Source organism: Echiichthys vipera, assembly GCF_963691815.1.
Source record: "Echiichthys vipera genome assembly, chromosome: 21".
Classification (NCBI taxonomy): domain Eukaryota; kingdom Metazoa; phylum Chordata; class Actinopteri; order Perciformes; family Trachinidae; genus Echiichthys; species Echiichthys vipera.
In genome coordinates, this window is record NC_139846.1 from 81350 (window position 1) to 96222 (window position 14873).

The 14873-nt window shown below is 36.1% G+C and overlaps 1 long non-coding RNA gene across 1 annotated transcript; it reads left to right on the forward strand.

Moving 5' to 3' along the window:
• Positions 1-5744: 5744 nt before the first annotated feature.
• LOC310963411 lies at positions 5745-9073 on the forward strand. Its single transcript, XR_014593692.1, has 3 exons — positions 5745-5806; positions 6869-7042; positions 8869-9073. It is a non-coding gene; the product is annotated as an uncharacterized lncRNA (long non-coding RNA).
• The last annotated feature ends 5800 nt before the right edge of the window (positions 9074-14873 follow it).

Consider the following 14873-nt stretch of genomic DNA (forward strand, 5'->3'; position numbering starts at 1 on the left):
AATTAATTTAAAAATAAGTAAAAAGTGGATTTAGTACATTGAATAAATTAATTTAAAAATTAATAGAAAGCAGATTCAGTACATTGACTTAATTATTTTAAATTAAAAAGTAGATTAGTACATTGTTTAAATTAATTTAAAAATTAATAAATATTAAGAGATTTAGATTTAGTACATTGACTAAATTAGTTTAAAAATAAATGTAAAGCAGATTTAGTACATTGACTAAATTAATTTAAAAATAAATGTAAAGCAGATTTAGTACATTGACTAAATTAATTTAAAAATAAGTAAAAAGTGGATTTAGTACATTGAATAAATTAATTTAAAAATTAATAGAAAGCAGATTTAGTACATTGACTTAATTATTTTAAATTAAAAAGTAGATTAGTACATTGTTTAAATTAATTTAAAAATTAATAAATATTAAGAGATTTAGATTTAGTACATTGACTAAATTAGTTTAAAAATAAATGTAAAGCAGATTTAGTACATTGACTAAATTAATTTAAAAATAAATGTAAAGCAGATTTAGTACATTGACTAAATTAATTTAAAAATAAATGTAAAGCAGATTTAGTACATTGACTAAATTTAAGTTAAAAATAAGTAAAAAAGCAGACTAGTACAGTGACTAAATTAATTTAAAAATAAATGTAAAGCAGATCTAGTACATTGACTAAATTTAAGTTAAAAATAAGTAAAAAAGCAGACTAGTACAGTGACTAAATTAATTTAAAAATAAATGAAAAGCAGATTTAGTACATTGACTAAATTTAAAATAAAAAGTAGATTAGTACATTGATTAAATTAATTTAAAAATAAAAAATATAAAGCAGATTTAGATTTAGTACAGTGACTAAATCAATTTAAAAATAAAGAGAAAGCAGATTTAGTATATTAACAAAATTAATTTGAAATAAAAAGTAGATTAGTACATTGATTAAATTAATTTAAAAATAAAAAATATATAAAGCAGATTTAGTACATTGACTAAATTAATTTAAAAATAAATAAAATGTGGATTTAGTACATTGAATAAATTAATTTAAAAAAAAAAGTAGATTAGTACATTGATTAAATTAATTTAAAAATAAAAAATATGAAGCAGATTTAGATTAAGTACATTAACTAAATTATTTAAAAAATAAAAAAGCAGATTTAGTACATTGACTAAATTAATTTAAAAATAAATGTAAAGCAGAGTTAGTACTTTGACTTAAGTTAAAAATAATTGTAAAGCAGATTTAGTACATTGACTAAATTAAGTTAAAAATAAGTAAAAAGCAGACTAGTACAGTGACTAAATTATTTTAAAAATAAATGACAAGCAGATTTAGTACATTGACTAAATTTAAAATAAAAAGTAGATTAGTACATTGATTAAATTAATTTAAAAATAAAAAATATAAAGCAGATTTAGATTTAGTACATTGACTAAATTAATTTAAAAATGAATAAAAAGCAGATTTAGTACATTGATTAAATTAATTTAAAAATCAATACATATAAAGCAGATTTAGATTAAGTACATTAACTAAATTATTTAAAAAATAAAAAAGCAGATTTAGTTCATTGACTAAATTAATTTAAAAATAAATGTAAAGCAGATTTAGTACATTGACTAAATTAATTTAAAAAATGAATTAAAAGCAGATTTAGTACATTGACTAAATTTATTTAAAATATAAAGTAGATTAGTACATTGACTAAATTAATTTAAAAAATAAATATAAAGCAGATTTAGTACATTGAATAAATTAATTTAAAATAAAAAAGTACATTAGTACATTGACTAACTTAATTTAAAAGTAAAAAATATAAAGCAGATTTAGTACAGTGAATAAATAAATTTAAAAAATAAATAAAAAGCAGATTTAGTTCATTAACAAAATTAATTTAAAATAAAAAGTAGATTAGTACATTGATTAAATTAATTTAAAAATATATAAAGCAGATTTAGATTAAGTACATTGACTAAATGAATTTAAAAATAATTAAAAAGTGGATTTATTACATTGAATAAATTAATTTAAAATAAAAAAGATAAGTACATTGATTAAATTAATTTAAAAATAAAAAATATAAAGCAGATTTAGATTAAGTACATTGACTAAATTAATTTAAAAATGAATAAAAAGCAGATTTTGTACATTGACTAAATTTATTTAAAATAAAAAGTAGATTAGTACATTGACTAAATTAATTTAAAAATGAATAAAAAGCAGATTTAGTATGTTGACTTAATTATTTTAAACTAAAAAGTAGATTAGTACATTGATTAAATTAATTAAAAAATTAATAAATATTAAGCAGATTTAGATTTGGTACATTGACTAAATTAATTTAAAAATAAATGTAAAGTAGATTTAGTACATTGACTAAATGAATTTAAAAATAAATGTAAAGCAGATTTAGTACATTGACTAAATTAATTTAAAAATAAGTAAAAAGCAGACTAGTACAGTGACTGAATTAATTTAAAAATAAATGAAAAGTGGGTTTAGTACATTGAATAAATTAATTTAAAATAAAAAAGTAGATTAGTACATTGACTAACTTAATTTAAAAACAAAAAAATATGAAGCAGATTTAGATTTAGTACATTGACTAAATCATTTTAAAAATAAAAAAGCAGATTTAGTACATTGACTAAATTAATTTAAAAATAAATGTAAAGCAGATTTAATACTTTGACTAAATTAAGTTAAAAATAAGTGATAAGCAGACTAGTACAGTGACTAAATGAATTTAAAAATAAATGAAAAGCAGATTTAGTATGTTGACTTAATTAATTTAAAATAAAAAGTAGATTAGTACATTGATTAAATTAATTTAACAATAAATAAATATAAAGCAGATTTAGATTATGTACATTGACGAAATTATTTAAAAAATAAAAAAGCAGATTTAGTACATTGACTAAATTTATTTAAAATAATTAGTAGATTAGTACATTGACCAAATTAATTTAAAAATGAATAAAAAGCAGATTTAGTACATTGACTAAATTATTTTAAACTAAAAAGTAGATTAGTACATTGATTAAATTAATTTAAAAATTAATAAATATTAAGCAGATTTAGATTTAGTACATTGACTAAATTAATTTAAAAATAAATGTAAAGCAGATTTAGTACATTGACTAAATTAATATAAAAATAAATGTAAAGCAGATTTAGTACATTGACTAAATTAATTAAAAAATAAATAAAAAGCAGATCAAGTACATTGACTAAATTAATTTAAAAATAAATAAAAAGCAGATTTAGTACATTGACTAAATTAATTTATAAGTACATTAAAAAAAAAGATAAAGTAATCCTGGTTTGCACCGTCGGGGTCAGCAGCTCCTCCTCGACAGTGTCCTTCCAGGCTCGGTCTCCCTCTTAGGCTAAAAGATCATGGAACAATTGTAAAACATGTTTGATTTGATCGGAGTGACAGCTGACTGAACAGATAAAGCAGCAGAATTAATCGAGCCTGGCTGTTAGCCTGGTCTGGGCCACCAGCATAGAATAAATCTCCATGGCCTCTTGTGCAACTGAGTCATCGATAAAGTAAGCCAGGATAACAGGCATATCCCAGCCTAATCCCTTGTCTACCTTCCATGCAATAGCCCCAAGACAACTTTCGTGGAATAATTTAATGTCCACACAAATCCCTGCTCTTTACAGCACAATAGATCACACGCGATAATTTGAACATATGTCATATATACACCCTACAGTTGTGTGTTTTGGTTTTTCTTTGCACTATGTCAGACAACTTTTTAAAAGTGTTATTGATTTTGTTTTTATTGTTCTAATCTTTTTTTTTTTTAAATTTTGCCTTTATTTTTTTGAATTTTCTTCCTTGGTATCGAAAAATTAAAATTTTTTGCACAGTAGTGTATATGGTCTACGATAGTATCTAAATTGTTGTTTTTCACGATAGATGACATCACAAAATCGAATGTCCCTCATTTTGCGAAAAACAATCAAAACACACCATTTTGAGAGGCCACACATTCACTGCATGATCAAGCCTTGTAAGACTAGTAGCGGACTACTGCCGCTGTTGCCAGATTAGACTTTTATCAGCCAAAAGATTTAGGCGGTTTTGCCAGGGGTTTTTTCTGGTTTGGAAATTAAATCTCAATTCGGCAGCCGTGACTATAGTGCGTGCACATATGGGGATATTGATTTTTGTTAATATCGCACACCTACATTCATTTTCCAATAATGTCTTATTTTATGAGAATGCACAATGGCAAACATACACCATATATATTTATTTATATATATATATATATATATATATATATATACGCACACACACACGCAGATGCAGAGGTGGAAAGTAACTGAGTACATTTACTCAAGTACCGTACTTAAGTACAATTTTGAGGTACTTGATTTATTACATTTGATGCTACTTTATACTTTATACTCCACTACATTACAGAAGAACTATTGTACTTTTTACTCCACTACATTCTTAGTTATTTTACCGATTCAGATTCTTAATACAAAATATTATCAACAAATTAATACCATATATTGTTATAGATTAAGATACACTGCGCTGAAAATAAAATTAGCCCAGAGCAAGATAGAGACCCTTCATATGTGTATATATCAGTGACAGTTAAAAGTATAACTCTGTGTACCTGCTGTAGTCAGACAGTCAGACAGTCAGACAGTCAGACAGTCAGACAGTCAGACAGTCAGACAGACAGACAGACAGACAGACAGACAGACAGACAGACAGACAGACAGACAGACAGTGTCAGTGTCAGTGTTTGGATTTGATTTTAACCCATCTGGCGTCCACATATCTGAACCAATAGCTGTGTGTTGTTCCTTTAAAGGTGTTTAGTTCCACTGGTACACCTCGCTTGACAAAGCCGTAGATTCTCATCCTGGTTTGGTGCATGTGCAACTAATTTAACCAGAATGATCAGAACAGACTAGATCAAGTTTGGCTTTTTCATTTATCGCGGACATTTTAATTCTGCCTTCCTGCAACAGCCCCCTGATGCAGTGAAAATTTGAAAGAAAGCACATAACTGTAGGGTCTATATATGACAAATATTTTCAAGTTCTCTTGTTTGTTTTCTTGTGTTGTAGAGCTCAGGGATTTGTGTGGACATTAAATGATTCCATGAAGGAGGTTAAACCTTGGATTCAGTTGGTGAATCAGTTGTTGTTAGTCAGGTTTCTCCATAGTGTAAACGGTGATCTGGTCCATGCGAATGTATTCAGCTACAGTCTTGTTTATCTTCTGTGTTTCTGCTGACTTAGCTCCATATTATCTCTGCTGATTAAATCGTAAGTATAGCAGCTGCCACAGTTTCTGTCTCACTGTTGGTTGACTTTTCAGACCCGTTACTGTGTCACCCTGTTAAATACACGTTAGACACAATGACTGATAATGTTAGCTGCTCAGGACTACCGTTAGCATTAATCAGAATCAGAATCAGAAATACTTGAATAATCCCCAGGGGAAATTATTTTTGTTACACAACTCCAGATATACAAACAAGTATTATACAAACAAAACATGTATTAGAAAAGACTCAAATGTAAATTTATAAAAATTAATATTTACAGTAGTGAAGTATAAAGATGATCAAAGATTGTGTGTGGTTGAGTCTGAATTACCGAGAGGAGGTGACAGACTCTCCACCGGCCCTCCTGATCAGTTTGTTCAGTCTGTTGGTGTCTACGAATTTCAGAGTAGAGTCTTGTCAGCTGTCTTCTCACCAGGTCATGCGTGAAGGACACTGTAGAGGTGTCCGTCAGGGGAGGGCTGAGGTCATAAGGTATGGAGCTAGAACAGTGACAGTTAACTGAGGTATTGAAGAAAAAAATGTAAGCACTGAAAAAATGTTCAACTTAAAAATAAAATACAAAAAAAAGAAATCATCTCACAATCATGTTTTGCATTTTCATTTTAATATTTGTATGCATTATGATGGGTTTTTCAATTTGAATCTATAGATTTTTCTTGATGTCTGGTTTTTTTCAATAATTACCACATTTATGAGGCCTTGTGTCTCAGCAATAACACTGCCCTGAAAGACCTATTAGACAATAAATACTAGATCATAGAGGACAGATGAACATCCGGGGGCTGAGTTGAGGTATTAGCCTAACCTCTGCCAAAACAGCACAGCGTCCAAACAGTGGCAGAAATACAGACTTACTTGAGATCTGGTAAAATTGTGGAAGCCATTGATCACAGATCACGGTGCTTAAAGTATGCAAATTATCCTTAAAGGCCCCCTCCTTGTCCCTCCCCTCAAGCCCCTCCTCTCCACTCCAAAAGAGTGACAGAAAGTTGAAACTGAAAACCGGTGACCTTGAAAAAAGACACTCAAGAAAAAAATTAAAGATTGAGATTGAAAAAAAAATCATAATGCTTAGAAATATCAATATAAAAGAACATATCATGATCGTAAGATTATAATGTTTTAATGTTTGTGTTTTATTTTCAATTGAACATTTTTTTAAAGTGTTAAAACTTGTTGTTTCAATGCCGATTTTTCATTTTCTTTGTAATGCAGGTATATATGCTGGCAAATGTCACATCACTTCTATTTGTTTTAGTTTTTTTTATAAAATATATTGTACGTAAATTCATTGCGGATCATTACTAATACTTTGCTTAAAATGTACTTCGTAGTCATTGTGAAAAAACAAATTCTTTATAGAAAAAGTATTTTCAATTAAATTTTATTTACAGTGCCAAATCATAACAAAAGTTATCTCAGGACACTTTACAAAGTAGGTAAAGACCACAATCTATGAGTTATATAGGATTTACAGAGACCCAACAATTCCCCCTTTGAGCACAGTAGCGTTGAAAACCTTCCCTTTAACAGGCAAGAACGTCTGACAGACCCAGCTCTATGGAGGACGGACAACTGTCTTGACCGGTTGGGGAGGAAGAAAAGGAGAGGGAAAAGACAAAGATGGAAAGAGAGAGAGACAAAGACGGACACAAACACAAAAAGAGAGACAGTTCCAGAGATGCAAGCAACCACAAAAGTAAAACAGTAAGTATAATAATAGCTATAGTAATGTGAGTATAACTCATATGTTTTGCAGTTGTATAGTACAATAATAGAAACAATCACAGAGATGAAACACGATGCATTGATAATCGTTTTATAATCGCAGTGCAGTCCTCTGAATTGTAATCAAATTGAAGGTGCCTAGAGATTCCCATCCCAATGAATAGTAGAAATAATGGGAATAAAGGTAGTATAAATATGAATATGAATAATTATGGTGGGGAATATGTCACAAAAACAGACAGACGAATAGATGAATAAAACACCATATTTTAGTCCAACTTTTCAATTTTATCTGAATAGCACCAAATCACAACTGAGGTTCTCTCATGACACCTGGAGTCAACCATGAGCAGATGACTTACAAGAACAGCACCATTCTGTCATTTTAACTCAAATTTTATAAGCTTGCCATTCTTACTTATACTAATAATGTTACCACCAGTAAAAAAAAAAACCTAATCAAATCCTTGTACTTTATAACCTCGCTGGTTATGTTGAAGAAAAGGACTAATGCCGGCGTCTCTTTGGAAATGAATACCTCCGCTCCATCATGTGTGTTTCCGACCACAATAAGCTGTAACGGGTGTGTTTTTCAGGAGGATTTAGCGATTCGGGCTCCCCAACGTCATATTACTTTTTCTACACACAACACAGCTAAACGATTAGCATTACCTATATTGCAGTAAGTACTGCTGCTGGCTGCCCTCATGTTACTCTATAAGATACTGACAGAGGCATCTTGGTGGATCTTACTGGATTCTTCACGGCCGCTATTTTGTCCTCATCTTACATTCAAACTTTAAACTTCTTGTCCGTTAAATACTAGCATTGTCTGATTTAACTATTTTAAAGGGGTATGGTGCTGGCATGTTTTCCTGTTTTTTCTGTGAACCATTCATTTTTATGACATGTTCTGTTGTACGGCAGAAATACACTATAGCAGTAGGATTGACATCAGTGACAAGATGATTGGTTTTGGCACCAACAGCCAAGGCTGGATTACCAACCAGGCGAATTGGGCAACTGTCCCATGGCAACTAGGGATGCAAATTATAATTCATTAACCAATAGTTGTTTCATTTTATCAATCGATGATCGATTATTTGATAAACGCAATTCTTCTGAGAAGCTGAATTTCCCTCTGAATAGGTTAACTGTATAGACCCTTTTAATGGAATTCCATTACTAGGCAACAGCCTTGGTCCTTGTTAACTTCCTGTCAGCTGATGTTGTTCACATTCACTGCAACGGGAATCAAACTTGGACACATGTAGAATGTTTATGTTTACAACTTAAAAAAGGTCTATACTTAACATATTTATTTAGCAATATAAATAGTAGCAATCCTTATTAAAGGAACTTGCCTGTTAACCAGAGGTTTACACTCAACAATTATTGTACTAAAGTACATGTTTGAGGCTCCTGCCCCCTACTTGAGTATTTTCTTTTTATGCTCCTTTAAACTTCTACTCCACTACAAATCAGTGGAAATACTCTTCTTTTTACTCCACTACATTAACTGATTACTTCAGTTACTAGTTACTTTACCAATCTTAAAAGTACATATGAAACATTAGTTTATTCATCAAAAACTGGACTGACAAAATTTAACGTAATGTAAATGCAGAGTAATTTTTACACTCCAGTGGTAAAGTGGTGTTAAAGCATGATTTTTCTTAAAATGCCTTATCAAGTTGTACTCTTGACACAAAAAACACAGGCTTCACAGTGACAGTTAGACACAAAAACTTCTCTGTCATTCACTGGTGAATTGACGGTTTTGTGTGTCAACCTTTCTTTTTCAGAGTAGAAAGAGACATTGATGTGGTGATTTAACCACGGATTTAACCAGACAGAAACGATTGAGATCAACAACAGAGTGGAGCTTGAGGAGCTGTTGCCAAGAGGATTCAGAAACCCACGAAGAAGAGCGTAGCAGGAGCGTGTGGAGCAAGTCTCCCAGCTCGCCGGGAGTCTACCCGCTGAGATCAGAGAGGACAGCAGTCTACATCAGCCACCACGGCCATGGTTTACTGTTTCACACAGGCTTCTACTCAAAGGGCTAGGAAACATTCCATTGTTCGTTCGCAATCAATTGTGCAGTCCTAGTTTATACACATAAAAATACACATATATATTTCATTTGTATTTTGTCATTTTACTTTGCACTTATTTACAGCAATTAATTAATTAGATACATCCCTAATAAACTCAAACATGTAAAGCACGTAAGTCTGTGCCCTGTCTTCCAGCAGGAGCAATCTTGCAATGGGTGGAGATTACAACAACTAAATGTTCAGTGGAGATCAAATTTAGAGAACAAATTAGAAATACTTGATTTATTCTGAAAGACTGTAATATCAGCTGTGGCTATACCACTGCTGTACTAGCATATTTGTTTTAGATACCAAGAGAACCAAGGTACTTCAACAAAAAAATATTGTATTTAAAAGGTTATAAGCCCAACAATGCAGTCTCTCATCCACTGCCACTGTTTTACACACACAGTGCGGTAATCTGCAAATAGCAAAATATTGAAACAAGTTTAGATGAAAGCTGTCTGTATCTATTCTGTTTTTCTTAGTTTGACATAAATCTTTGGCCAAGTGCTATAAAGGAGCTCCTGGTTGAAACAAACCAGCACCAGTCTATACCATAGGTGGTTTTAATGGTTTTTTTATCAGATGCTGTAAGTGAGGTATTTGATGTATTTAAATTGAGGTCATTTATTTAAAGCATTAAATGTCACGCCGTGGTGAGGTTTGTCCTGTCTTTGGGTTTTTTGTCTTGTGAATTTCCTTTTTTATTTTGAAAGATAACTCTCCTCTCGTTCCAGGTCACTTGCCCTTCCTCTTGTGTCCCCGGTGTGACGTCATTCCCTTAATCCCGATTGTTTCCACCTGTGGTTCCCCTTCCCTCATGTGTAGAAAGTCTGTGTCTTCCCCCTTGTTCAGTGCCAGATTATTTCGTACCTTGTGTCAAATGTATCCAGCGTTTTTTCCCACAGTCTTGTTCATGCCATCAAGCTTATTGTTTCCACGTTCAGGTGATAGTATTTCTTGTTTTGTTAAAGTAAGTGTAGTGTTTTTGAATTCTTGTTTGTCCATTGTTTTCCCCTCCTGGTTGGACCGTCCTTGTTTAATTAATTATTTTGTTCACTTTGCCTTTTGTTTTTTCCTCCTGGATGGAGTGACTTTATTTTGTACTTTACTTTATTGCTGGCAACTTTCTTTTTGTTCCTCTTGTGCGGAGTGATTTTTTGTTTGTGGATTTTGCTCTGCGCCACGTTCCTGTCGTCAAGATAATAAATTCAGTGTTGACCACGGCCAACCACATGGGACAGCTTTCCTCGGAGCTACATGACTTGCTGGGCATTTGTCTCGACCAGCGACCTCAGCTCCTCCTTCGTATAAGGGAGTGGGACGAGTGGAAGATGGGATTCAACACCCCTAGTGGACACTACGAGTATCGGCTCATGCCTTTTGGTCTCACCAATACGCCGGCAGTGTTTCAGGCCATGATCAATGACGTGCTTAGAGACTTTCTTGACCACTTTGTCTACGTGTATCTCAACGACATAACTTAATTTACTCCCCAGACCTAGACACCCACCAGAGCCATGTTACCCAGGTGCTCAAAAGACTACTAGATAACCATCTTTATGTCAAAGCCAAGAAAAGTGTTTTTCATGCCGACACCGTATCTTTTCTGGGCTTCATTGTAGCCCCTGGAAAGGTACAGATGGACCCGGCTAAAGTTAGCGCAGTTCCGCTGGTCGCCGGAAGCAGAGAAGGCCTGGCAGACCCTCAAGAGACGCTTCACCTCAGCCCCCATCCTCACCATGCCTGATCTGCGCCGCCAATTCGTGGTTGAGGTGTACGTCTCCAACGAAGGGGTGGGAGCGGTCCTCTTACAGCGTCCAGAGCAGGACGGCAAGATGCACCCTTGCGCCTTTCTGTCTAAGCGGCTGTCCAAGGCGGAACTGAACTACGATGTCGGCAACCAAGAGTTGCTGGCAGAAAGTCGCCTTGGAAGAATGGAGGCATTGGCTTGAGGGGGTCCAGCTGACATGTGGTGGGCTTGGACTTATGGATGAGGTCGGAAATCTCTGAGAGAGTGGGGAGCTCGAAAGAGGAAAAGGGGTGGGCGGGTGGGTGGAGGTCAGAAGTGAAACTGGAGGAGTTTAAACCAAAACCCTGATGGATTGTCTGGATTATGGTGTTGAAGAAAGACATAAAAGAGTTATAGAAGGCAGTTGAGTACAAGTGGGGTGGTATAGAAACTGAGGATCTAGTGATATTGTTGAACAGTGAAAAGAGTGACTTTGTCATGAACGGTACAGAGATACAACACAAAAGAGAGGACCCAAGGCAGACACAGACGCGGAATAAAAGTACAAACAAATATTTAATTACAATTACAAACAAAATGCAAAACACTACATGGGAAAAACAGGCAATATCAATGACGAGACGGTCGAGGGAAAAACAGGAACAAGGAGATGCTGACGTATTAGTAGGCGCAGGAATGCGATGGCGATCCGCCATCCTGCGGTTCTGCTCCGCCGTCTGAAGCAAGGCCCCTCCGGTCTCTCTCCAAATCCGACGTACTCTCCGGAGATGGATTTGGATGGACGGAACAGCTATCTCAGCTTCCTGGGCCGAAGCCTCGAAGGGAGACATACCTGTATACCTGAGTATTCCACCCAGGAGAGTTGTGATGACCACGACGAGGGATTGCGGGCACAGATGCAGCGAAGAGCGGCCTCAAGTGCCTGGTTAGCCCACTCCGTTAGACTTGGGATGGAACCCCGACGTTAAGCTAACCTTAGCTCCCAAAGCCTGGCAGAAAGCTTTCCAGACCCGATAGGTGAATTGGGGCCCACGGTCAGAAACGATGTCCGCTGGAATTCTGTGGATGCGGAAGACATGGTCCACCAGGATCTGTGCCGTCTCCATGGCGGACGGCAGCTGAGGAAGCGGGACAAAGTGAACCATCTTAGAAAAACAGTCTACAATGGTGACAATTGTGTCATTACCTTGAGATACAGGAAGTCCTGTAACAAAATCCAAGGCGATATGGGACCATGGTCAACCGGGTACCGGGAGAGGACGGAGAAGACCTGCTGGAGGGCGATGAGAAGTCTTTCCCCGGGCGCAGGCGGTGCAGTCCAGGACAAACTCCAGATCCGTACCCATGGTCTTCCACCAGAAGTGCAGACGAAGAAGGGACGCGTCCTGGTGATTCCGGGATGACAGGAGAGACGAGAAGAGTGCCCCCACTGGAGCACCTGGGAGCGAACGCTGGCAGGAACAAACAGACGCCCAGGTGTACCACCACCAGGGTCGGGGTTAGAGCGCTGAGGATGGACTCATTCTCCCAGGTTAATGCTACCATCACACATGATGAGGGAACGATGTTATCCACAACGGATTCTTCCTCCTCGGCTGGTCCAAACTGCTGAGAAAGGGCAGCTGGCTTGATGCTTATTACTGCCAGGAATATAAGTCAAAGTGAAGTTTTAAGAATTGAGTTTCTTGGCGGTCTGAATATAAGCCAAGTTTTTGTGGTCAGTCCAGACCACGAATGGAACTTCTGCCCCCTAGCTCCCGGTTCCCAATGTCGTAGTTCCTCTCCGCAGGCGATAGCTTCTTAGAAAAGAATGCACATGGGTGAACCTTGTTATCAGATAATGCCTGCTGGGAAATAACCGCCCCAACTCCCAGATCCAAGGCATCTACTTCGACAATGAACTGGAGGGCAGTATCCGGTTGGACTAGCACGGGGGCGGACGGGAAACACTTCTTGAGAGTCAGAAAGGCATTGTTGGCGGCAGGAGACCAGTCAAAAGGAGTAGAGGGGGAAGTCAACCTAGTCATCGGTGAAACTACCTGGCTGTGGTTACGGATGAACCAACGGTAGAAGTTAGCGAAACCCAAAAATCGCTGAGTTGCTTCCTAGAGGTAGGCATCGACCATTCAGTCACAGCAGTGACCTTTGTAGGGTCAGCCCTAACCTGTCCACTCTCCACGATATACCCCAAAAATTTTACGGAGGAGACGTGGAACTCTCATTTCTCGGCTTTGACAAAGAGACAATTCTCCTAGAGACGCTGAAGAACCTGACGAATGTGCACCACATGCTCGTTCAAGTCCTTGGAAAAAATCAGGATGTTGTTCAGGTACACGAAGACAGCGATTAAGCATATCACGAAGTACGTCATTAACCAGGGCCTGAAAAACGGCTGGCGCGTTAGTTAACCCAAACGGCATGACCAGATACTCAAAGTGTCCTAGTGGAGTGTAGAAAGACTGTCTTCCACTCGTCCCCCTCCCTCACAAGATGATATGCGTTGCGGAGGTCTAGCTTGGAGAAGATGGTCGCTCAATGCAACGGCTCGAACGCGGAATTGATCAACGGGAAGGCTACTTGTTTTTAACCGTGACATTGTTGAGACCACAGTAGTCAAGGCAGGGGCGTAGCGATTTATCTTTTTTGGCCACAAAGAAAAAAACAGCTCCTAGTGGAGAAGAAGAGGGGCGAATGATCCCTGACTTAAGCTAGTCATTAATGTACGTTTCCCGTTCGGGACCTGACAGGTTATAGAGACGACTAGTGGGAAAAATTGACCCGGGCAACAACTCAATGGGACAATCGTAAGGACGGTGAGGGGGTAAGGATAATGCCTTAGCCTTGCTAAATACCTCGGCGATATCTTGATACACGGGAGGCACGGAAGACAAGTCAGGAGGATGAGGTAGTAAGGAACTGGGGGTACTAGGACATCTAGGAGGAGCTGAACGAAGACAAGAAGAATGGCAATTGCTACTCCAATTCACAACCCTACCTGTTAACCAGTCAATAACTGGGTTGTGAGTGATAAGCCAGGGGAGACCAAGAACTAAGGGAGCATTAGTGGAAGGCAATGGACTGGTTACCAGCAAGAGACATGGTTAAAGGCAAAGTCTCTGCGGAGATCTGAGCGAGTTCGCTTCCACTGAGACTATTAACCATTAATGGAGTCTCTAGCTGGTTCACAGGAATAGCATTAGCTTTAACAAATTCAGTATAATATTAGTTTCAGTCCGAGAGTCAATTAATGCATGAAGGAAAAATTCCCTGCCCTCACAACTCAAAACTATGTCCAGATTAATACATTGGCTGGGACTATTAGGAACAACCGAACGACTCACCAGGACCCCGTCTTTGACTGGTGGGTCTGACAGTTTAACCGTCTGTGACAGTTGGCTATCTGATGATTGGGAGCTCCACAGTAAATACATAATCGGTCTCTAAAGCGCCGCTCAGGTTCAGCGGGAGTCAAGTGACTACGACCTAGCTGCATGTGTCATGGCTACTCTTGCATACAAAAAAGTTCAAAAATCGTCAGAGTAGTTTCTGAGGAGGAGGTCTACGACTCACTAAATAAAAAGCACTCGCGGAGATGTTTCTTGTTTCAACAAAAAGGGTTTCGCATTTATTTACATAAACAGAAATATCCTCCGGTTGACTTCAAACCATAAGCAAATAAAAAACATAATTTAGCGGTTGATAAACTGTTTCACTCCTCACTCCTTCAACACAAAAAGCCGACCAGCAAACCAGCTGTTCTCTCTCCTTAATCACGGGAGGAGGATGGCCTGACTAGGAGGAGTGCCATAAACAACAAAAACAATCATAATAAATAGTAGTTCATGTACATTACACATTCTAAATAGTTATCCTTATCATTATTTTATGCCGTTACCAAAATAAAGCAGTTACACAATAGAAAATAAATTATGCTACTTAAACTCAAAGTCCATTCAGT